Here is a 26941-nt window from a genome sequence, read left to right on the forward strand (position 1 = left end):
TATATATATATGTTGCAGTAAATATACACATGTATATACCTAGGATATGATACAGCAGTTACGGGTAACATATGTTCAGTCCGGGTATATGTTGGTGGGAGGTCCAATAAACAAACTTGTACCCCCCACCCCCCAGCTAGGCTTGTGAGACATACAGATATGCAATAAAGGTAAATTCATCACTGCTTCCCAGACCACCGGCAGGAAACTACCAGTGGGAGAAATCTGCAAGGTCTACACATGAAACATGGACATCAATGTCCCTTGTGGGACACCAACAATTAGTGATTGGAGCCAGGCCCTGTAATGATTGATGCAGCCAGGCTGTAGATGTACACGGACCAGTAGGTTGTGCAAGCCTGATAACACATGGGTTGACACAACGTAGAACATGTGTCCCGACACAGGGAGAGTGGGCAGTATGTAGGGGTGTGTTTATACCCGACCTGCGCCCACAGTAAGGATGAGTGCTGTAGAGTAGTGGCAGGTAGGGGAACTATGGGTATGCAATTATGGGCCTAGGCGTGCAGGTGTTGGCTGGCAGAGCCATATTAGGACCGCCCCGTGGATGTAAGTAATATTCCCATGTGGGCATAGCAGATGCCCATACCTCCCAAACTCTATGAGCACATCCACTGGATAGTCCGAAAACCATTGCGGGAACACATAGGCACCATACCATTGAACTGTCCCCGATTACCAGGGACGTCCGTGATTACGACTCAGAATCTAACTCTTTCCCACCTAAACCCTCCTAGAACTAGTGATATTAGGAGGAAAGGTGGTGGAATGCACGTAATGAATAATGACAACATGTAAGAGTCATAAACAGCATGTGCCTCAGACAATGTGTATCAATACATATGCTCTGGGTCTGTCAATGTGTCAGGTTAATAGCACCAAACTTCTAAATGTGTCCCTGAGGTTGTTATGCAGTGTCCCTGATTCAGTGCTCATTCTTCCCCATTCGTATGAGAGGTCTGATAGTGATAGAAATCGCATATTCTGCCAACTATCTTAGAAAGATGATAGAATAATAGGTTGGGGTTACCACCTGTCCACCTTTGCGAGGGACACTCCCCTTTGGGCAGTTGTGTCCTCCAAAATAATTGAAATTATGGCAAATGTCCTGAGATTTTAGGACAAAGATTTCCTATATTGTCTGTAGTAGTTGCATAAAACAATTATTTTGTATCTGAAACACCTAAATGTTATAAGAAACAGTATAAGCAACTATAATGCTACAAGAATAAGCTTTTAGTTAGGCAAAACAGTAAAGTACTTTCCTTTGTACTGGCTGTGTGTATATTTTGCTTTGCAAAATCTGACGTCTCTACATAAAGGTCCCATAGGGTTGCCACCTTTTCAAATGCCCAAAGTAGGACATGTTCTGTAGAAATTTCAGATTTTCCAGGAAAAAACATATCTACAGCCATGCATAGTACAGAACTTTACTTTCTTGCACAAATAAAAGCTTATTCTAGTAACATTTGAATTGCTTATGCTACTTCACATAACATATAGAAGTTTCATATATAAAATAACTGTTTTATGTAACTATTAAAGAAACTTAGAATATAATTTTGTTCTGAAATCTCAGGACATTTGCTATGTCTTGATTTTTTTCACAGGACACAACTGCCTAAAGAGGGAATGTCCCTCGCAAAGTGTGACAGGTGGTAACCCTTAAGTCCCACCTTGGGCAATTGAAAAGGTGGCAATCCTATAATAGGTATGCAGTAGCATGACTCGGCCAACGGATGTGGGTCCCAAAACCCAATTGCTTGTCTGTACTGAAGTGTCTCGGTTCCTATGTATCAGCCAGACAGGAGCAGATTGTAAGAGGAACATAGAAATAATATGATTAAATCACTGGACAGGCCGCCGATTCCGTACAGTTGAACGGCATGCCGTCGCCTAATGGGCAGCCATTCCCGATACTGCAGGCATGTAATCCGATGTAATAGGCATCACAAGGTAATATTGTGGTCCTCACTCCCACCCAGGGGTGTGAATGTCCGATGCAAGCACCAATGTCAGTGCATTTGCAAGTGCGGGAGCTAGTGGGTGTAAGCCTGTTTGACTACCAGTATGCGAGTATTGCACTGGTAAAGCAATGTAGAGGCTAACCGAGTGTAAGAAGATGTAACCAGAGGTTAGCATTGCTTAACACCGAGCAAACCCACGCACACCCGCTCACAACTGCTGTAATGTGCCTTACTCCCTCCGTATCCAATGGCCTTGTTCTGCCTTGCAACCAAATAGACGTCCTCTGCAAGGCTTGGAACCAGGACCCTGCACACACAGCTAATGTGATTTACCAATACACCATGGCAGATATACAGACAATGGACAGTACCACAAACATATCATACAGTGCAGTCATTCAACAGTATACGAATGTATCCCATCATGTAGATGTATATGTGAGTGTTTATGTCCAGCATATAGGTACATACATATATAGTGATATATCAGGAACATACCATGTGGCAACAAAGCATTACAAACTAATGAAATGGGAAACACCAGCGACGCCTCTATTATGTAGTGGTGTTGTTCTATGTAATCTCAAGGCTCCCTCAGACAGACATGTGTCATTCATACACGCCAACAGTTGTACATTGACCATATACATCACTCTGTGCATGTAATGTACATTAACACAACAATACCTGTCCAATCATTATGTGTGAACAGTACTCTTGCAAGGTGCTGTGTGTAACATCATCAACATGATAAAGGTAAATGGGGTAACCATAGAGGGACCGGTAATGTTGTTTGTACAATGGAGTCATCCTCATCACGTGTACCTGGAACATTTAGGAGTGATGTGCATACCAGGATCGTGCGCCTGAGGGACAGGGGTGACGATAACAGGAGTATGTTGTGATGCATATTACAAGGGTTACATGTGTCCAGTGGGCATGTGTGTGAAACGGACAGCTATGTATAGGGCAGATGTTGTCCTAGGAGCCAATTGGCCTTATGTTTCCGTAGGGTGAGGGTTGGATGTGGGGGAAGGAGTGTAGGTATGACCATGGAGGATAGGTAGGGTAGGATCACAGACAAGACAGCATACAGGGTTGGTATATGACATATATCAGCACAGTTGCCAAAGGAAGCATCAGTACACTTTGTAACACATGCAATACGGCTCTACGTCTGTCATACATATCATGAGATAGGCAGGTGGTTGATTCACAGTACTGGCATGTGTGGTTGCATGTGTGCCCATATATGTCAAGTATGGTGGGGAATACATCTCAATTGTTACTCACTCTCCTGTACACTGTTGTAGACATCTGTACAGACTGCAATGTAGAAATCAGGACATAGGCAGGGGTGTGTATCTCACACATTTGAGATATCTGTATGTGCGTGACATAGGTGTATTCAATAGTAAATGCCACAGTGTGTGTGTGTGTGTGTGTGTGTGTGTGTGTGTGTGTGTGTGTGTGTGTATGGCTGTCTGCTCCCTGGAGTGAGGATGTATGTTACCATAGTGAACTGATAAGACCCCCCCCCATCCAGGCAATGCAATCTACTATCTGTATTGATGTCCCCTATCTTAGGCCATACTGACTACCTGTACATATGTATTCTCTGTGGCATGTCATGTAGGTGCACAGTACTGTAATGATGATTTTCACATAGGCAGGGGTCCTCACCTCAACAGTAGCAACTGTGTGTGTGAATGTGTGTTACTGTGTCGGTGAATCCATGAGTGTGTGGGTGTGTTACTGTGTCACTGAATACACGTGTGTCAGTACCTGAGTGTGTGAGTGCAGTTGTGTGTTCGCATCCTGTCATGGGAACGTGTATTACTGCTTCCCAATGAGGCATCACACTTCCCACTGGCCTCTATCCTTGTCATCAGCAAGACTGCTCTTTTACCTCACCACTCCATGTAACAGTACCTGTGATGTCACCCAGTATGGATGTCACGTCTATAGCTACAGTAGCTTAATACACAGCTATCATGCTCTTGGATCAGTAGACGTGTTTGGAACGTGGGACATTCTAACTGTGATGTGAAAGCTACAAGGTGCATGCTGGTATTTTAATACATACCTGTGAGTAGTCCACATTTACATATGGGACACTAACTGCAAACACTGACGTCCACCAGCATGTGCAATTAGACCTGAAGGAAGAAAGCAGAACATCATGACCAACATGCAGTTACTGTTTTTACACAAGACACATACTGTTAACAGTATGAAATGCATTGTACACCTGTACTACATGGTATGTCTGCTGCCTGTCAACAGTACACAACAATTATAATCTACACTTATCTTCCTAGTCTGTTCACCCTGTACATCAGACCCTATGAGCATGTCCCTGCACCAATGGTGTGGATGACAGGGATGTGGTACAGGCATCATCATATGCACAGGGTGATAATGCTTGCCAAAGGCCTAGGCTGCACCATTGGATGACATCATGTGTGTGGGTTAGGGCCTTTGATCTAATTGGGTGTGTGTGGATGTTATGCATGTTTGTGTTCATAGGTTCATAGGTAGGTACTAGGCTATTGGCCCTAGGGCCCATACAAGCCTAGCCAAAAAATGTACCCTGGCTTTTGCCACCCAAGAAAATTATTTTCCTGTGCCCCTGTCGAGCAGAGCCACAGAAGTGATCCCCGGGGTGAATTTCCCATTTCCCATCCAATCATCAAGATTTTTCTTGAAGAGTGCTAATGTAGGAGCTCTGTTTGACATAGATAGGTAGTCTGTTCCAGAGTATGGGAAGTCTCTGGGACAGGAATCTATCCCTCCAGCATGTTCTGTTTATTGTGGTGACAAGGTTAAGGTCCCTAGAGAGTGTATCTCGGAGGGATTGGGATTTCTTTAAGTGGAGCATGTCCATGTTGCGGTGCCCTACATATGTTTCCGGTGTGTGCGTGTATGTATGCACATTGGCATGTGTCTGGACTACACAGGAGTATTAGTGACAGCTGCAGACTGTACAGGCCAGGTTTTACAGTTCACGGTGTCCGGCCATGGCCACGTGACCTGTGCCTGCCAGGGGTTGCACGGGCACTACCAGGCAGAGGTTCAGATTGGGTACATTCTGATGACACATGTCCACTGGAACCGTGTCCCTGTTGCGACCATCCAGGGCCACGTGTACATGGCCTGCTGTGTCATGGTGTGGGCAGCACAGCACCAGCTGCACTGCTGCTGCTACCGCCACTATGGGAGTGGGCATGTGAGGTAGCTCGTTCATGTAGACCTGAAACAGGTGATGTAGCAGGCCTTCATCCACATGCCCGATGCCTCACTCCTACCAGATGTTCCAACACAGACAGCTCATACTTGTGGATTGTCATGCCACGGTCAAGGACTCCAACCATGTCACCCAATCGTCTATCCAAAGCTTCAGCAATCTGCTGTTGAGCATTTACCATTGCCTGGATGTTGTTGTTTAAAGAATGAACAGCAGCCCTCTGAAGCCTCTGATCTTCTCTGTTGTGCCATTCAGCACATGCCTGTGCCTCCATTACAGCCTGAAACATGCGTCTGGTGACACCAGCTGCTGTGCTCTGTCTTGCAGGGACATGTTGGCCAGAGGTCCTCCTATGAGCAGCACTGGCCACGTGCCTGTGTGGGGCATCACCAGTCAGTTGGCTGACACCATGGTGTGTAGGCAAACCTTCCATAGCCCCCACACTTTCCTGTTCCAAGCTACCACATGCCAACTGTCCTTCCTCTATGGTCACTGGTGATGGGGTATATATAGGCATGAGATCTGTGTGTGGGGATGAGGGAGATATAGGTGGAATGGCAACCAATGGCACTGATTCAGCCCCTGACAACCCTGACTGTGCCTCAATCATACATTCAACATCACTCCTAGAGTCTGTGGGGCCACTAACATCAGATGGAGCGCAGGAGGGGAACGCACCTATATCACCTGTGAGGAGCAGACAAGAACTGTACATTACAATCTATACAATAGACACACACACAGACACACACACACACACACACACACACACACACACACACACACACACACACACACACACACACTCAGGCACATACACACACACACACAGACACACGCACACACAGACACACACACAGACACACACAGACACACATAGACACAGACACACACACACTATGGCATCCAACATGCATGTGATATGACAGAAGGCATGCAACATGCATGTGATACAGCAGATGACATGCAGCTCAGACAATAATAGTGGTAGTTATCATACATCTCTGTGTTGCACACAACAGCATGCATGTGTCATAGCAGAAGGCATGCAAATTACACAATCATAGTAGTAGTTAGCATACATCCCAGTGCACAGGTTAACAGTACACCTGCCTGATGTGTGGCATATGACCTTGACAATCACATGTAGTATGACATGTGATCTGCTGACGTGTGCAATGACATGCATACATGTTTAACACAATGGTGTCCTGTCAAATATACAGTGGGGTAATGGTGTCCCAATGCAGTGTTGTCTGTCCACCCTACAGATATACTGCACATTTAGCGGATGTGCATGGCCATTGCAGTGAATCATGAGGTGTCTCTATTGCTATACAGTGTAAGTTACAGACACAGTTCATAGCCATTATTGTGTTCAGATACAATACATATATACTGTGGAATGTGGACCATGTCACTGAGGTGTATACACACTAAACCATGAAGTGGAATGTGTGACACAGGTCACTGAAGGGTATACGGATGACACCCCTGCACATCTGCAACCAAATTGCTGCTGCCTGACAACTATGGTCAGACATGGCAAACACGTCAGTTCACCATGTCCCACATGACATCTGTGTACCACACACACACACACACACACACACACACACACACACACACACACACACACACACACACACACACACACGAGGAGCAAGGATGACATTGATGTCTGACACCAGCAAGGGGAATGTACTGTATCTGTGGGCTGATGTGGATATTGTACAGGTGACTGCTGTCATGTCATGACACACTCAAGATGTTCAACACATTTTATGTGGTGGATTGATGTCACGCCTACACAAGATGTGCACAGGCCTGTAGGATGTTTAGTGTTCCACATCTGCAATATAACCATTACACAAAGGCCATAGTTGGACCATGTGGAGCCAATGTACAACAGGCTGTACACATAAGCACAGTATGTCTACTGTGTGTGTTGCTTCATGTCTCTGGTCATCCTCCATGGCTATGTGTGTACATGTGTTGGCCAAATTATTGTGACAGGCATCTATTTCACATGTCTGTGTTGTCCCATATGACATACACCCATAGATGTCATATGCTCCACTGACAACAGGATTATGCAGACAAAGGGAGGTATGTTTGGTATGTGGGATATGTTTTTCTGTATAATTAGGCAGTGTTGCAGCCAGCCCACTTTATGTCATGGACATGTCAAGATAGCACATCACATTGTGTAACATTCATAGCAGGGCTATGATCCACACCAGTTAATCCTGTGGGCTGCCCATACTCTAGCTCACTGTGTAGTACTGTTTGTATTCTGTAGTACATGTCCCTACAGTGAATAGCACCTCCACCATTGTATGCACAGCTGTTCACACATCTGGCAATCTCAATTTGTGAGGTTTCGTGTTGGTGTTTCACATAGTTTGCAAGTATTGCACATGGGAAGCCATTGTGATGCATTGCAGGTCCGACCTATATATTGTGACAGGACCATACATTATGTGTACATGTGGTAAATGGCCACATGGCAGATAGATCTGTGCATTAAGATGCCTGATTAATAATAACAGTCTCACCTGCAATGAGCTGATGTTGCAGCGGAACGCCAGAGGTACTTAAATAGGAGTAACACAGCAGTATGATCGTTATCCAGGCCTGTATGATAGCTACAGGGTGCAATGTGCATGTTAACATATACACCAGTACAATAGACTATACTATGGAGTATGCACATGTGCATACACAGAGTAGCATACTATAGTATGTGGCATGTGTGTATACATGCCTTGCATATGATGTTATATTACATATTGTACAGTGACACATGTAACTATATAGAATATAGTTGTTATAGGTGCAGTAGTGACTTACCAGGCAATTCCAGGCTCAATGGTTGAAAGACACCTACCTCCACGATATCGACTAAGGCTTGTGGATGTTGTTCTGCAGGTGTCCCCATGTTGGCTAGTAGCTCCTCGGTATGTGTGAGTGGGGGCTGGGTTGGTGACCCACCACCTGTTGAACCTTGTTCCCTGGTGATTGCAATTGCACGCTGTTTCACCTATCTAATGAGGTCTATACAGTGTCTGCGCACCTGCTGGTATGTGCGGTTGTGGCCTCCCACATCATTAACCCTCCTGTGAAGTTCCATCCATAGGGCATCCTGCAGCTGTGCATCCTGTGATACATGGCTGAACAGGATATCATGATTGACATGTAGGTATGGGACGAGGGCCTCATCCTCCAAGCGGGTATAAGGGGGTAGCCTTGCACGCGGCATACCTGGAAGACATAATGATGGAGACAGGTCATAGTAACTCACAAAAACATACAGAGCTACAGCTGAACATGCATGTGTATTGCATTTGTTATGATTAAATAGTTGTCTTTGCAAATTTACATGACACTGACACCACTGACATGTTTGTGTCACACACATTTGACACTCAATGGTGATTGGATATTATCACCATATATGTCTGTGTGTGTTACCTGATTACATTGCTCATACTCCATGTGGATGCTGTCTTGATGTGGGCATGTCTGTTTGCCTGTACTGGTGTTCTTACCTATCAGCACATGGCTGGATGTGTCCACATTAATGCAGTTGACCTTGATGCTGGGTACATTTCACATATAAAGACTTACACTGCCTTAATGGACATGACCTGTGACCCTACAGACTTGCTCATGGAAGGTTTTACATGTATGTGTTTTGCCATATACATCTACACGGCACTGTACAGCAGTTCAGCATCTTGCCATGTATCACCTGTGTTGCACATGTGATACACATGGGACACTGGCTAGCCAGATGGTATTTGCAGGGATGGATATCAACCTTAGCATGTACAATCAAAGTCAACTAGTAGGCTATATGCCCTGGGCCATGTATGAATCTAGGATGAAAGGTTACCTAGCTGTAGCCAACAGGCGGGTCTCTGGTGCCAGGTGGAGCAGTGCCACATAACTGATCCACAGGGTTAATGATACATTTACCATGCGGTCATCACACCATGTCTGAGAGAGGGGAAATGTACAGCTTTGCTGGACATGTATGCATAGTATGGCAGGACTATGTAAAGTGTATGGGACAAGGACCTGTCCATCATGTGGCGATTCTAGTACTAGGAAGGTGGATGTCCATGAAGTATGTGTTTGAGATCAGGATGTGTACGTGTAGCATGTCCAACATCACTGGGTTGGACATGGCTTTATTCAGGGTAGGCATCATGCTACATAGTAGAGATGGGGATTGGGAAGGCTGGTGTAGGCCATCTGAACATGGCCAATACCCCTTAAAGGAAATATGTGATCTGATATGGGTCACTTGAGTGTTGAGTATGGCTGGGAAATGATCTCTAATTTCATGGATGGCAGCCTGTCATGGATGGCAGCCTGTCATGATTAGGGTTGCCACATAAGACTACCTGACAGGTGTGGTGACGTAACTATCACGGGAAAGACAACTGCCCAGCTGCTTCCCTTACACACAGTGTCCATTATGTTGACTGCTGCCTAGGTGGTAGTTTATGGGTACAGGGTTATTAACATAGGGGTGACAATGCAATATGTAGCTGTCAGATTGTGCCCATATGTCACAAACCTCACCCTCAAAGCACCTTCGGTATGTTGTCCACAACACTCTGAGTCAGCTATTGCTCCTAGGTCATAGTCATTTGCATACTTAAATAGGCAGATGCCTTCTGTTAGTCTGTGTGGTATAGACTACAATGAGGGGGAGTACAATTAATTAACCTTGTCTTCCTGTAGCTGACACTGGTGTGATATGCATGTATTATTCAGACACCTTCTGTAGTATTGGTTCTGCCAGCAGTCCCATTGCAAAACACTCCTGTGACATAGGAATGTACATCTAGTATACTGAGTGCAGGTGGAACACAGTATGGGTGATGATGTCCTATGACCTGGCAAGGTTATGATATGCAGTGTGAAATCAACCTTACTGTTATCTATATCTGTACTGCTGACATCAAATAATTTGATCAAGGTTCATGGCCTTTCAGTCCAGACTCAGCACGGTAGTAGTGCAGTACTTCCCATTATCAGTGGTGTCTCCCCCTTTGTGGGTTGTGATACCTGTTGGTGTGCATCATTCAGTGTGTACACAGCCTGACATGAAGCTATGTTCTACATGATGTGTATGTGGAGAGCAACTTGTTTTGCCATATGTGTATGATACAACCTGGGATGTGGACAGGTCCCATGCAGCCTGAGTACAGCTTGTACCTGCATAGTTGTGGTTGCAGGGGCTCTGTAGTGTACATGGATATATGATTGTGTACCTGTTGGGGGGGACAGTGTGTTCATGTTATCCAAGACCCTATCTGGATTGCTTATTCATGCTCAGCACTTGTTCAGAATGTGTAAGCACTATGTAAGCTATTAATTACTATAGCACTCCATCTTTCTCATTACCTAAAGGTAAACAGTTTTTGTATATACTTTTCTCACTTGCTTAGAGTAAAACAGCTCTTGTCCTCACTTTCCTCCCTTATCTAGGAGAAAATAGTTTTATATTTTTATGTCCAAGGGTCAGCTCCCAGTGTTCTCTCCTGTCTATCTGATGAATCTGGACATCTTGAGGCAATGTAGACATTGCCTCATGTACACAGAAAACCCTCTTCACCTACCACCCGACACTACAACCTGTGAGAGATGCACTTATCTAGCCAAACTGGAGGTAAAGCTCTCTCCAACCAAGACTGACCCTGATAGTCATGTGGAGAAGGTAAACATTTGCACCACACCACACTCATCACATAGTCTTACTAAATCTGCACCACCATAATCCACACATAGTAATACAAAAACATTCATGGAGGCTCTCAATAATAATCTGTCTAAGCAACAGAGACCTGCAAAGCGGAAATGCAAGCAGTCTCCATCCCCAAACACAACCCCAATGGCACATAGCCCACAGAGTCAGTGTGCCACTCAACCACAGCCAATAAGGCAAATCAACGTACCCAACACACTAGTCATCGGTGACTCTATAGTCAGGCACACTGCTGTGCCACTCACCAGGCTAAACAAGGGGAAGGTTACTGTCAGCTGCCTGTCGAGTACCAGGATCTGCCACATAACCCACACACTCAGGTCACTCCACAACAAGTACAAATATGATTCTGTCATTGTCCATGTTGGTGTGAATGACCTGAGACATACCTCCCTGGACTACATGATCTTGTAGCCCAGGTAGGTATGACCTAAGCCCTGAGTAGCAATCTGCCATTGCCCAGAATGATACCGCAGTATGAGGATAAAATGATTGACTTCAACAATTGGCTAAGATTCTAGTGTCATTCTAAGGGGATCCAGAAGCTGTCTGCTTGGGATGACATGGTTGACAGACCACGATGCTTTGCCACAGATGGCCTGCACCTGTCACCCCTGGGATTCCAGATACTGGCTAAGGCTCTTGCTGCACCTATAGTGCCTTCTTTAGGCAAGGTTCAAATAACATATTCACCACCATAACAAGAACAGGCAAGCACAAATTATGGGTAATGCTACTCAATGCTGGAAGTCTAAATCTCAAAATGCACTCACTCAAGGCACTCCTTCTAATGGAGAAAATCGATATCTGTGCAGTGACTGAGACTTGGTTCAAGGCTCCAGAGAGCACCCATGCACTACAAGGCTATAACTCATAGCACACTTTTCGGCCATGTAACCTGGACCGGAACACCGAAGGTGGAGGTGTGTCCATTTTCATTAAGGATATCCACCCCTCCAGGTTAGTTGCTTAGTACAATGCATCCGAGGTTATGCAAGTGCAACTACCTCTAGGCTAAACTGCAATCCAAATTGTACCTTGCTACAGATCCCCCACCATGCCCCAAGATTCCCACTCCTCTTTTCTTGATGTACTGGAAATGATTAGGGTTCAACCAAACACCCTACTAATGGGCGACTTCACCTACCCCACCATTAACTTGGAAAACTACTCGTGTACCAACTCATTAGCTCAGCGCTTTCTGGAATTCATAAATCCAGTGCCTTGGATCAACTTATCCACACACCCACCAGGGGCAACAATATCCTAGACCTAGTCATTACCAACATGAGTGACCGGTGTTCCATACCTGAAGTCAACTCCTCATTGGTCCGATCTGACCATAAGCTAAACACCCTTGATATCCACATCCCGCCCCCACCCCCCCATTAAGGAAACCACAGTATAATATTTCTACAAAGCCAACTTCATGCTCCGTAAGACAGAAGTGGTGAACTTCATGACACCCATGCAGAGGGACAATACAGTTAAACTGCTGAATCCTACACAAATGCACTGTATAACCACTTACATGAGTGCATGGATCGTGCTATCCCAAACAGAACCAAGATGCTATACTCTTAATTAAGGAAGCCAATCTGGTGGTCCTCTGCCATAAACAAACTGTACAACAGAAGGAAGACACTGTTACAAAAGAGAGTACAATCCCATGCGTGGAGGAGCTCCCTGGTCAGCCTCAGTAAGAAGCTGAGAACCCTTATAAGATCCTCCAAAGCTAGCTACGGAAACAAAACCACCACTAATTCCAAATAGAACCACAAAGCATTCTATAGCTGTTTCAAATATCTCAATGTTAATACCCAGATCTGCTCTGAGTTACAGCACAAAGGCATGAACATTACAGAACCAACTGATATTGGCAACATCCTAGCAGATAGGTTCAGTGCTACCTTTCCCCCCTCTCACCCCCTAAAGGGCCCATATCTATACAGGAAGAATGCAGAGTCCCTGTAATCACAACCAGGCAGGTAAAAGCTGCACACTCTAAAGCCAATATCACAGCATCCATGGGACTGGACAACATCCCAGGCTGCATTTTACATGAACTTCAGAACGAACTTGCTCCCCACCTACGCACCATGTTCAATAATAGCCTTGTATCAGGCTTTGTGCCCCATGAATAGCACACAGCAACAGTTATCCCACTTCACAATGGTGGCACCACAACAGACCACTGGACCTATTGCCCTATAGGCCTGATTAGCCTGGTCTGCAAGGCTATGGAGCACATCATCATGGATATCAGTCACAGAGCCATTGGGTATCTCCAAACCTTTGACCCCTCCCAGTTTGGCTTTGTTAAAGGCAGACCATGCCTCCTAACCCTGGTGGACTTCTTTGAGACAGTTACCAAGGCATTAGATGAGGGTAAGGAGGTCCACACAGCCTACCTTTATCTCTCAAAGGCTTTCAACACCATTCCCCATTTTGGTATTATCGACATACCCATCCACCTGAACATTACCCCCTACGTCATGAGATGGTTTGCGAGGTGGCTCATGACAGAACCCACACAGTGGGAGTTGCATACCCTAGGTCTGACTGTAAACCAGTTACAAGTGGTGTCCCCCAGGGCTCAGTCCTAGGACCCCTCATGTTCGGTATATACTTCTCTGAGGTACAGGCAAGCACAGGAGGGCTTTGGCTGAAAAGGTTTGCAGACGACTGCAAACTAGAGGCCATAATTGTTTCCCCAGCTAATACAGACACCCTCTGGAAGGGTTGCACTGAGACGGATAACTGGTGTCAATATCATGGCCTCAAGCTGAATGCCAAAAAGTGCATAGTCATCCCCTTTGGATAAAACTAATTACCCGCGGACTACCACATAGGTGCTAGTCCCCTACATACAGAAAACGTAATAAGGGATCTGGGAACCCAAGTAGATAGCAATCTCTCCTTTGATAACCATAATGCCAAAGTGGTTAAAATATCCTTTTATGTGGCCCCCCCCTAATTTCTACTGGGTTCGTATCCAGGACAAAGGAGGCCATTGTGCCTCTCTATTCATGACTTATTAGACCCATTAAAGGATACAACACCCCATCTGGGATGTACCTTACAAGACAACTGCAAGAACTTGGAAGACCACAACAGTACCACACCAAGAGGATTACTGACCTCAAACAGATGACCTATGCAGCCCAACTAATAAAACTCCAGCTGTGCTCGGTTGCATACCGCGTACTCACAGGTGATCTCTGCTTGACATACAAGGCCCATGTCCAACCCAGTATTGCTGGATATGCTCCACCTAAACAAAAGCCCCTGAGAGCCACATGCTCTAGGGATATACACCTAACCACAACGATGACTAGGACATGCTGGATGGATAGATTCCTGACCCAGAGACTCCCCATGCTTTGGAACATGATTCCAATGTACATCAGGCAGGGCCCCTCACTAGCACCCTTCAAGAGAAACCTTGGTGGGTGGATGGGAGACAGACATGTACCCCGAGGATCACTGCAGTGGCTCTGCTTGACAGAGGCACAGAGAACTAACCTAAGGGGTGGCGGAAGCCAACACACTCTAGCTAGGCTTAGAAATACCCTTGGGCAGACAGCCTAGTACCTACCTTTGAACTTATTACATGTATTATGAGCATGGATAGTTAGCTAGTTCTTCCATTTTACTTTGTTATCATGCTGATAAACTGTTGGGTGACTACAAGTCATATGTATCCTGTTATTGTGTATTGTATTTGCCAATAGACATAACTAATGTTTGCCTAACATAACAGTAATGCTATGTAAATTGTAATACATATCTGCCTACAATACTGTACATTACATAGTTATTGGCACAATATCCCACAATGCAAATCATAATTGCACAGTAGGCCAACCTTCGACATGTTATTCTCAGTAATACACCCATACATATGCCTACTGTTACAATATATCAACATATACTATCCCCTGTTATAGCACATACTTGTTGGACCAACCCTGCCACTGATAGCAGCTGGTGAGGAATTGTTGGGTTCAAAGCCCTTATATAGCATCCCTTGTGGTGTATGCGGTATTTGCCTTGTGACCTACAGCAGTACACACATAAATACTACAAGTGTTACTATGCTCAAAAATACATCACTATAAGATAACTGTTTCCACTATATGCATTGCGTACACTTTAAATATTACAGAACAGGTACTGCATACCTTATTAGTAACCCAAGGTGTCGTTGACTGTTATTTCAATCTTTTTCAGTTTGTGTTTCAATTTTCTTTGTAATGTTCTGCTGGTATATGCAGATAGTTTGAATGTGTGATAAGCCATCCTTTTATAGTTAAATATCGGTAACGTGCTATCCTGACCACCAACTGGTGGTCCAAAGCAGTTAATTAGATGCACATCAGCTGTGCAGCTACTCCATTAGCCAATAACATGGCAACAGTGGTGTATAATTGAGTACTCCACTTGGGCATTGTCCCTTTGCCTTACTTTCGAGGAAAATGGCCTGGATGTGTTGTTTGTGATGTATTTCAACAGCTATATGGAGACAGACAGAGATATATTAGCTTCATGACTCCCGTGGATTGTGTGTAATGGCTAGAAGATGTTGTTCTATATGTGAGTACAGCTGTTATATTTCAGAACGTTGCTACTTATGCAGGGTTTGTTTGTACCTGATACTTCTGCAGATGTTTCATTCTGGCAAGGGTGTTTGGGCAGCTCAAGGCTGTATGGCTATGCATGAAATGTTAGGTGGTTTACAGTGTGCTCACCAGACATCTTTGCTTTGGTGTACATGTGTATCATACTGTGCTGTTAATCAGTAATTGGTAACACTTCCCGGTGTACATACAGCCCTCTGAAATGGAATTAGAGCAAACAAACCCTGTAACATCAGCAGCTGTTTCATTGTATAACAGCAACTATTTCACATGGGGCCATGTTAGTGTGTCTTTGACAAGGTATGTTAAGGCTTCTGCAGATGTCGTACAGTGAGTGAATGATTTGTAATGTTATTACAGTTTGTACTGTAATTTGTTTGGATGTGTGGGAGATGTTGGTGGGTGTACACAGCAGATGCAGGTGTGTGGGAACTGCTTTTATACATAATCAATATGTGCGTGAGGGTTCCTTCCCTATTTGAACTCCTATATTTTAGTGGACTAATAATATGGTAATCACAGGCTGATTCATTAAGGCACTATTAATTGGTTCCTGTATAGCATGCAAGTGATGTTAGTCCTTGAATCCTTTCGGCAATACATTGGAATGTAATAAAGTGTTTCTACATGAAAGTTGTGTATTTCTGTCATAAGTATTTGCAGTCATTGGAGTTGTGTTGGTGACTGACACTCTTTAGCTAGGCTTGCCAGCTTCTCCCATGGCCATAGTGGGACATTTTCAGGACACACATCAAATTTTGCAGGCCAACATAAACCCACGGTCAGTACAAAGGATAGAACTTTCCTTTTTTGCCTAAATATAAGCTTATTCTTGTAGAATTTTAGTTACTTATCCTGTTTCTTGTAACATGTAGGTATTTTAGAAACAGAAATAACCATTGTATGCAACTATTACATTACATATGGGGCATAATTATGTCTTACAATCTCAGAACATTTGCCACGTTTAATATTTTTGGTCAGGACACAACCGCCCAAAGAGGGACTGTCCCTCGCAAAGTGGGACAGGTGGTAACCCTATCTTTGGCTCATGTCCATAGCACATATTTGTAATAGTGTATAGGCATATACTCTCCATATCCTTTGTTCATAAAGTTTGGTCGTGGCGGAATGTGTGATTGCTATGGTCCATGTTATACTCATATATGAACATTTCAACCGCTGTATACGGGATACCTACGGAATCCCAAATGCACACAATTCCGACACCCACAGTACCGGGCCCAGACTCCCATACCCCACATTACTGACAGCGACAGTCAAACTTGCGAAAGTAACACAAACATGGAACACACACATGCACACACAGACACACTGCTACCCACCACATCCAAAAAAACCATTCTACACTACATATGAGCAGGTGGGCAAGCCCCCCTACACCCCCCATGTGGGTGGCTGAACCCCCCACACCCCCTACTTTAATATCCTACCTCCGAGATTGCACAGATGCACCCAGCAAACCCCCACCCACACATTACAGTCCCCCAGGAACACACACCACACTCAGAACACACACTTACACACACTACAGCCCTCAGAAACACACTTACACACAGTAACCTACCTAAACCGCAACACCAGAAGCCCTGAATAAATGTCCCTTAACATCGGGATTTTAAACCTCGCGCTTCTGGTGTTTCGGTACTGTGGTCTTTCAGTCTTTAAGCCTTGTGACTACGCCCGTCGGTATGTCAAGCATTCGGTATTTGGCAGGTATCCCATTTATATGTACCTCCATGGTTATGTAGATGTTGTTAACCTATCTATATATCTAGATATATATGTATATCCCCATATATCAACATATCTCTCTCTCTCTCTCTCTCTCTCTCTCTCCCTCTCTCTGTCTCTATATATATTGATTTATATATATATATATATATATATATATATATATATATATATATATATATATATATATATATATATATATATATATATATATATACCTTTCATTGGGTACATGGCAGTTTGTCCTATTTCCACACATTCCTCCCTTTTGTGTTTTAATCTATCAGAATAGACAATGGTACATCTCAGGTAGCTTAGTGGTAGGTTATTGTGAAGATTGAATACATGGTTGCGTGTTATTATCCTGGCAGCGGTCATTTTAACTCTCAGAGTAGGCACTGGTAGTGCAAGAGTGATTAATGCACATTTAAGCAGTTGTGTGTTCCAAATGTTTATTATTCTGTGGAATACTACCTATATATGCAAGCTGTGGTTAAGGTATACTATGTAACATGTAAATCATCTCTGACTTTATTGGGATTTGAACCAGAACTGCACAGATATTATGCAAATGCTGCAGCCATTACACTGTTGACATTAACGTTCCTTCTGTCTATTTCCTATGTCCATGAATCCTATGTGTAAGCTTAGCTACACAACAGGCAGAGCCACCCACACCCAGTGAGCTTCTCGAAATACCAACATGACACATGAATTGAGAGACTCTACATTAACATCCTAACTACATTTGGCATAGCCATTCAACTCATTCCCTCCAGTACAGCTATTTTGAGTGTGTACTTTTAACTCCCAGTGGGTGTGGCTTCAGCCTTTAAAAAATGAAGTTATCACCTTAGAATTCTAACAAATCATTGACATAGGTCAAATATCAATATAATTGTGTTTGCCATCATGTATGCTTGAAGATAAAACATTCTGTTACCTTGTATATAGCAAGGTTTTGGAATTATTAATGCCAGTATATGAACAAGCAATATTTGACTCCTAGAGGCGCAGTAGGAGGTAACTGCAGATGCACCTGGAGACGTCACTCGGATGTAATCACACTTCAGGGGAAACCTTGATGTGTGACTGGCCAACAGTATATACACCTCTAGTATCATGTGTCCCAGACACATACAGCCATGGTGTGGGGGAGGCACTCCAGTTTTACAGCTGCAAGACCTGTTGGGGAAATTGGATGCTACTGGTTTGTCATGTTAACATGCCCTTTTGAGATCACTATGTGCCCATATCACCCTACAGCACCCCAGTCTTCAACAGCTTCCAGCAACTCTGCCTGGATTCACTTCATTGGCTATGCTTGACAGAGGCTTATTTACTTCATCAATGGTGCAGGTAAAGCCACCACACTGTAGCTATGCTTCTAAATGCCCTTGGGCAGATAGCCTACTACCTATCTGTGAACCTCTAGAGTACAGGCCATCTCCAACATCATATGTGATTATACAGAGTTTTCTGATCACAATATACAGTGTAAATCCACCATGTAGTCAGACAACAGTGAAGTACAGCAATAGCATACAGTCTACTAAAACATAATCACAGCAAAATCCTATCTTGGAAGCTAGTGGACATGTATAGGTTTCAGGCTTTGTATTGCTTACCAGTATGTTACCTACAGGAAAGATGGGACACAAGCACAGATGGGATATATGCCTGCAACAATGCCATACCAACTTGCATGTGTCAGCCTAAGGCTTTGGAATGCTGGACAAGGCTATTGCTGCCCCCATGGTGCCATTTTTAGGCAGGTCTCAGAGGTGAATCTCACCTCCATGAACTGCTCAATAGCGGAACCAATGAGGGTTAGGCTGCTCAACACCAGGGGTAGTACTCACAACATGCACGTACTCACAGCACCCCTCAGTATGGACAACATCTACATTTGTTCTGTGACTGGGACCTGTATAAGGCTCCTGTGAGTACACCAGCAGCACCAGACTATAACCCACAACACACATTTCAGCCATTGTACAAGGATTGGAACAGACATGGAGGGGGTGCATCCATATTCATCGGGGATACCTACACCTCCAAGTTAGTGGGGCAGCATGATACCTCTGTGATAATCCATGTGCAGCTAACATCAGCCACGACTGCAATGCAAACTGTGAGCTGCTACAGATAACCCTCTATGACCCAGGAGCACCACTACAACTATCTGGAGACAGTGGTAAACATGACAGTCCTACCAGACACCCTGTTATTGGTCAATGTCGGCTACCCTACATTAAACTGGATAACCTACTCAAGTATTCACTTCCAGGCCCAGCACTTCCTGGGATTTATCACCTCATATGACCTGTATCAGTTGGTAGATGGACTAATGAGAGGTGAAAACATATTAGAAGTGGTAATCACTGACATGTGCAACAGGTGCACTACAGCAGAGGTAAACCAGTCACTGTTTAGATCTGACCATGAAGTATTCACTGATGATTTCTACTCTCAACTATCTCCCCCACCCAAGGAACACACAGTGAATACCTTTCCTACAGCTAAATTCACAGTACTAATGACAGAGGTGGGAGGGCTAACAGCCCCATGCTCAGGGATGACACTGCTCAAGATACAGACAGAATTACAAATGCACTCTATAAGCACCTACAAAGATGTATAGGTCGTGCCATCAATGGTAAACCAGGACTCGCTACTCCTACACAAGGACACCAGTATGCTGAACCCTTGCATTATACAGGCTATACAACAGAAGTAGGACAGTAGTCCAGAACAACAGCAAATCCCAAGACATGCAGACGTAGTGACCAGTATTAGTAAGATACTTATGTTACTCATGTCATCATCCAAGGCTGACATCCACAGGTAAATAGGCATGGATTTCAAATATGACCATAAATGCTTCTTTGGCTATGTCAAGGATGTAAGCAGTAACACACAGATTTGCCCTGTGCTGGTGCAATATTGCACTGACTATACTGACCCTACTGATATCACCAACACACTTGATGATACATTTGGAGCAAGCTTCACCCTCTACTGGGCACACAACAATACCCAGAATGTACAGTATCCCAGACATCTGAGACATACAGGTGGTAATGGCCCTTTCAACAGAATGACAGAGCATCAATGGAGGCAGATGGTGTCCCAGACTGCATCCTGCAGACACTACAAGACAAAGTAACCACCCCCACCTAATATAGCAATTCAACATCAGCCTCTACACAGGCTACATGGCCATTCACTGGTGTATGGCAACAGCTATTACACTCCACCAAGGTGGTGACACAACTAATCATGGTAACTACCACCCCATAGGCCTGAGTAGCCTGATCTGCACGGCTATGGAGTGCAACCGCATGGCACTCATTAACATAGTCAATGGTAACCTCCAGACACTTGACCCAACCCAGGTCACCTTGACTGAGTGCAGATCATGCCTACTGAACCAGTTTGACATATTACAGCCACCTAGACTTTAGGTGTGGGGTGTGGTAGTTCACACATACTACCTGGACCTCACCAAGGGTTTTGACACCATTCAACACTCAGGTATTATTTCTACACTAACCAGCCAGTACATGCACCCATACATCTCAGGTTGGTTTGCCAACAGGCTTACACACACAACCCACATGATAAGCCCTGTAGCCTCCAGGTCCAACTCTTGACCAGTCACAACTGGTGTCCCACAGGACTCATTCCTGGGACCCCTACTGGTGATTACTGCAGACTGGGAGCCATAACTGACAGTCCAGCTGTCACAGACTTCCTTCAAGGGGCCTCACATAGACCAACACAGGGTGTCAGAGTGATGGCCTCCAGCTAAAGGCCACATACTGCATGGTCATTCCATTTTGGGAAACTGCACACACACACATTAACACGAGTGGCAGACACTATAATTCAGATGACATAATGGGTATATGGGGACTACATTACATAGTGATCTCTCCTTTGACATTCATATGTGCGAAGTAGTTAGGACATCCATCTCTGTAGGCCATCTGATTACTTAAGGGTTCACATCTAAACAGATTTAGGTTATTGTGCCCCTTTACTCATCAGTCATCAATCCCATCATCGAGTATGATAACCCATTTTGGATGTACCTCAGAAGACACATCTGACAGCTGGAAGGGCCACGAACGTACCTCGCACAGAGGGATAATGCCCTCAGACATGTGTCTTATGCTGCCAGACTGCATAAACTCTTGCATTACTCAGTGGCATCTCATTTACTCAGAGATGATATCTGCTGGTCAACAAAGCTGTGTCCAAGTCAGGCTTAATGGATGTGCTCCACCTATGGGCATCTATGTCACAGTGAGCCACACACTGTAATGCGCTACACCTTGCCACAACCATAACTGGAAGATGCTGGAGTGACAGATTCCTGTCACGGGTACTCCCCATGATTTGGAACTACATCCCTGATTACATTATATGGAACACCTCACTAATACTCCAGGGAATCCTTGCAGAGTGGGTGGGGAACAGTGGATACACCCCAGGGATCCCACAACTGGCTCTGCTTTACAGAGGGACAGTTAGTTAATCAATGGGGTGGCAACAGCAGACACATTTTGGCTATGCTTATAAATGGCCTTGGGCAGTTAGGCATGTACCTACCTATGTATCTATGAACCTATACATACAGTACCGACACATGCTGATAGCTTAATTTACTGTTCAGGTATTGACTTACCTTGTGCCAATGGCAGTTGTGTGTACAATAGTTGAGGGCTGCCTATGTAGGATGCACACAGTAGACCACCTATACATGACAATTTACAGGAGGTCGTGTGTGTGTGTGTGTGTGTGTGTGTGTGTGTGTGTGTGTGTGTGTGCGTGTGCCATCCATGTTTGCTGTGTGTGCAGGTGGAGAAGGGTGTCAGTCCATAGGTGCCTGCACTGTCAGTGTGTGTGCTATACGTTCCCTCTTTGCCAAGGCATGGGCATACTGGGCATGCCTCTGTCTGCCTACTGGGGCTGGCACAGGGTGTTCATGTTCTGAGTCTCTCTGTGCCTGTGGGACCCTTGGCAATGGTGATGGGCTGTGAAGGCCTTCACCATTCTGTCCCTGCTAAGCTGTTTCTGCAGGATCATACTGTGTAGCATGGCACATACTATGAAGATGTGGCCACACGTACCTGGAGAGTACTGCAAGGCTCCACCAGATATGTCCAAGCAACGGAACCATGATTTCAGCATCCCAAACACATGCTCTATGATGATTCTGGTTTCTGCGTGTGCCTCATTATAGCGTTCCTGTGTGTGTGTGTGTGTGTGTGTGTGTGTGTGTGTGTGTGTGTGTGTGTGCATTTCTGATGGAAGTCATCATCCATGGTTCCATTGCATAGCTGGCATCCCCCACCAGGTGGCCATATGGGATGTCCCCCCTGGCAAATACCTGATACAGTTGTGAGGCATGCCAGATGTGGGAGTCGTGATAGCTTCCAGGGCTGCCAGCACACATATCCATGATAATTTGCACACGACCTGGCACTTGATGGAGGGGTATCCTTTGCGGTTTATGTAGTGCCTACCCTGCTCACCGGATGGTGTCCTGATGTGTATGTGCGTGCAGTCTATTGCAACCAGTACCTCCAGGTAGTCTGCCACCTGGTGGAAGAGACGCATATTGCTGGCCAACTCCTCGTACATTCAGAGGAAGTATATGTGCTCATTGGCATGTGGTAACAAGGCATCCAGGAACTAGTGGAGTACCCTGGATGCTGATGCCTGTGAGATCCCCATATGGCTAGTATTCTCAAGCTTACACATACCTTCGTGTCAACTGAGATGGGTTCCCCTCTGATATTTCTGGCTCTGAGGCGTGGCCAGCACAGCTCAAAGAGTTGCTGTATGGTGTCTCTGTCCACCCTGTAATGCTCTACTATCTCCAGATCATGTAGCCCCTGGCAGGTTACCCTGGGTCTGAACACTCTTCTCCTCCTCCGGTGCCCGAGATGTTTGTCAGCATCATCCTCCACACCACCGTCTGTCTCCAACACATGCTGGAGAATCAAAGCTATGGCAGCCCCTAACATGTACATATTAAAGTTCCCCGTCTGTATACAAAAATGGTGCAGAGTGTCTGGGAATACACAAGTGTGTGTGTGGGGCTTTCAAACTTTATACTATTGTGCAATGGATGCTGCTGGTGTAATTGGGTGTGTATGTGCAATTCCAGCTGCAGGGTATCTTAATTATGGGTTTTACAGCAGGTACTGCTATTGTGGGGCCTTTGGTGTTGACTTACGCTTGGCTGCCATGATTCATCAATTGCCCTTTACTTCACTTTTCAACTCGATCCCCCCCCAATTGTCAGGCATGCATTCAGCTGCCTGCTTTCTTGTTTTGTACTTTCCCAACCCAGGATTGTGTTGCGAAATGTGTTATGTAGCTGATCTACTGCAAGTTTGCTTTCTTCTGCTGTGACAGTTTTCTTTTCTTTGTAGTACGGCACCTCCCCTTTCCTGTTCTGCAGGTAGCTGCTAGCAGCCTTATTAGCTGTTGTCAATGGCCCACTGTGAGTTCCTAGGTGTTAATTTGTACTCTATTTACCTTGCTGCAGCATTTCCTTATTGTCTTCCCATATCCTTCCTATTTCAGCTGTGGTGCATGCCGGGCACAGCCATTTACCGGGTTTTGAGTGCATTTTCATCCACGTTCACATGCACTTTCGGTTACCTTATGTGCTCTCAGCTAAGCAAAGCTATGGCTACTTCCCCACCCCTATCCTGCGGCTTTGCTTAGCAACAGGCAACCCAGATTAGCAATGCTCCAATGTGCTTACAGCTAAGGTGGCGCACCCCTCTCTTGATGTCATGTTTATCTCCAGGCCACACCTCGGTGTTGTACCACTACACTGTGAGGTACATCCTTACACCAGCGGGGATTTTGCGATTCAGTATTACTTGACTCATTTGCTTGGCATTGACAACTACTTCCTAGTTGCCATGCAGAACACTGTCACAGACCCTTAGCAACCCTCGCGCCATGGTTGTGGTGTAGCATGCGTGCCATTGACTGTTATGGGGAATTCATGAAATGTGTTACATTGCAGTTTTATGACATATAAATATATTTTCATTGTGATCCCATTTGTGCATCGGTGCACTGCGATTTTACTTTGCATTAGTGTGGCCATGACATTAAATGTTATTTTTTATGTGTTGTGCATGTTTTTTTATGCCATTGGCTATATATTTAGCCATTGGCATATATTAACATTATAATACATAAGTTTGGTCCGCTTTCGTGGCTCCGATTTTATGTTTGTAAAAATGTAAACCATTTTGTTTTGGTTTACATTTCTGCATGCTTACGCTACGCCTGTACCACTTCATGAATCACTATATACCTTCATTTGCATTCTACACTGCTGCACATGGGGTAATTAGAATACATGCACCAGGAGCTGCACAGCTCTGGCGTACACTGGTAGTGCACATGGAAATAGCTCGTACCTGAATCTCTCGGTGGCCATATTTGGCGTTAGATCGCTGATGCTATGCCTGTGCCTGGTGCAAGCTTCATGAATCTCGGGGATAGTCCAGTCATGTGTACTATGCATTATAAAAGGAAAATCAGTGACTCACAATAGCTAAAACTATATGTGCACTGATAACTGGGCTTAAAAGAAGGCACCAGAAAATTACTCTACTTTTAATAATAATTTTGAATTGAACTGAAAAAACTATGGAACATGTTGCATTTGATTTGATTAACATCAATTAATGACCTTTTTGTTGCTGAGTTTTAATAAATAAGTGCAGGGTCACATATTTCTTGTATTTGTGTTCATTCAGTTTCTTTGGTAACTCGGGTGTTGGTAAACACTGTTGTGTCACCCAAAACTTTGTGGTGTGTCACCTTTGACAAGTGTGCCATATGTTCGCCATCACTGGCCTAGTCCATACTGTAGGAGTCTTCCTACAGACCACGTATGATCATGCAGAATGTGAATTCTTCACAGTTTCCGAAGGTTATAACCTGTTATTGTTTTTAAATTCCATCACTCCCCCTCCAACCCACACAGTTGCTCATTTCAACACAAGGTCCATGTTTTAACCATCTGTGGCACTGCAAGTTAACTGTTTTTTTAGTCTGTTCTAATTTGACTGTTAGTTAACTTGAATATGGACAACTATACCCCACACATGAAGTCAGCAGTTATGACAATAGTAAAAGCCCGGTACAGGCTCAATCCCAAGAAAAACATAGTTAAACCATTGTCAATTATGTTTAGCAAGGTGTTGTTCACATGTCTAATCTATGGCAACACATTGCAGGTGGTACCGTTTTTATGAAGTGGGTATTAGACTCAAACAATTTTAGACCATCAGCCTGACCACTGCTCTATACAGAATCATGGAGCACCACAAGGGAATTTATCCAGAATGACAGGTGATCTGCTTGTGTTAGGTATACAATGTTATATGTTTGATAATGCAAGATCTAGTCTTCTGAATATTTTCTGGTATTCTTTGAAGAGGTAACAGCAACCCTTGATAAAGGACTCACATTACATGCTTAGATTGCCCTTGTTAAGGCATCCAACACCATACTGTATAAGGGAGTAACTGAAGAATTTAAATGAATGCATATTATCTAGGTCAGTGGGTAAAATACTGGTTAAACAATGAGAAGCAAATTGTCAGGATGGGGGGGTGGGGGTTATCTGTCCATCATGATGGGCCTTACTAGTGGCATAATAAAAAAAGATGAGAGCCAGCACAGAGTGGTGTGAAAACAAAAAGATTTAATAAATATATGGCATCCCACAAATCCACTTCTTTTTTTGGTCTATTCTTCTCAAATATAAACACTGAAAATGAGTTCTGGTTAAATAAAATATGCTGATAAATACAAACAGTGTACCATAATAAATTCAATAATAAATGCAGATGCTCCCCAAGATAGCATACAAAAACTACAGTCCTTATCCAGTGTCAATGATCTAATTGATATTAATTAATGAAGTATCTTATCTGATAAGAAAAGATAAAAAAATATAATTTCTTTCCTTCCCAGGTACACTGAAATGTATTTCACCTATATTTATTTATTTGTATTTGCTAGCCAGGTAGGTGAACTGGTCCAAGGACCCTTTCCAGTTATGAACCTGTCCCAGAAGGTAGAGATAATTCACATAATATGATGTTAAATTAACATAGAAAATAAAGTATATAAAAAGTTAGTAACAGGTTATAGAATAGCTACCAGACCATGCAAGCCAGGAAGCACAATTAATAGAACAGCTACCAGAATGTTTGTGACTGTAGAGAAGGAATCACAAGAAGTACTTCAATGAAGTTAAAGCTGCAAGACTTTTAAGGTAGCTATAGTTATATACAATCACAAAAATCAGTTAAGTTAAAGCTTCATGATTTTTAAAGTAGTTGTCAGTTAAGTTAAAGCTGCAAGAATTTTAAAGTAGTTATAACTATTATATTGTTACAAGGCAGGACCAGTAGGTATACTCAGATGAGAGAACACTAGTAGAATAGAAGGTGAGATAAAAATACATTAGCCA

This window comes from Protopterus annectens, chromosome 7.part0 (assembly GCF_019279795.1).
Source record: "Protopterus annectens isolate FY-2018-M chromosome 7.part0, PAN1.0, whole genome shotgun sequence".
NCBI lineage: Eukaryota > Metazoa > Chordata > Ceratodontiformes > Protopteridae > Protopterus > Protopterus annectens.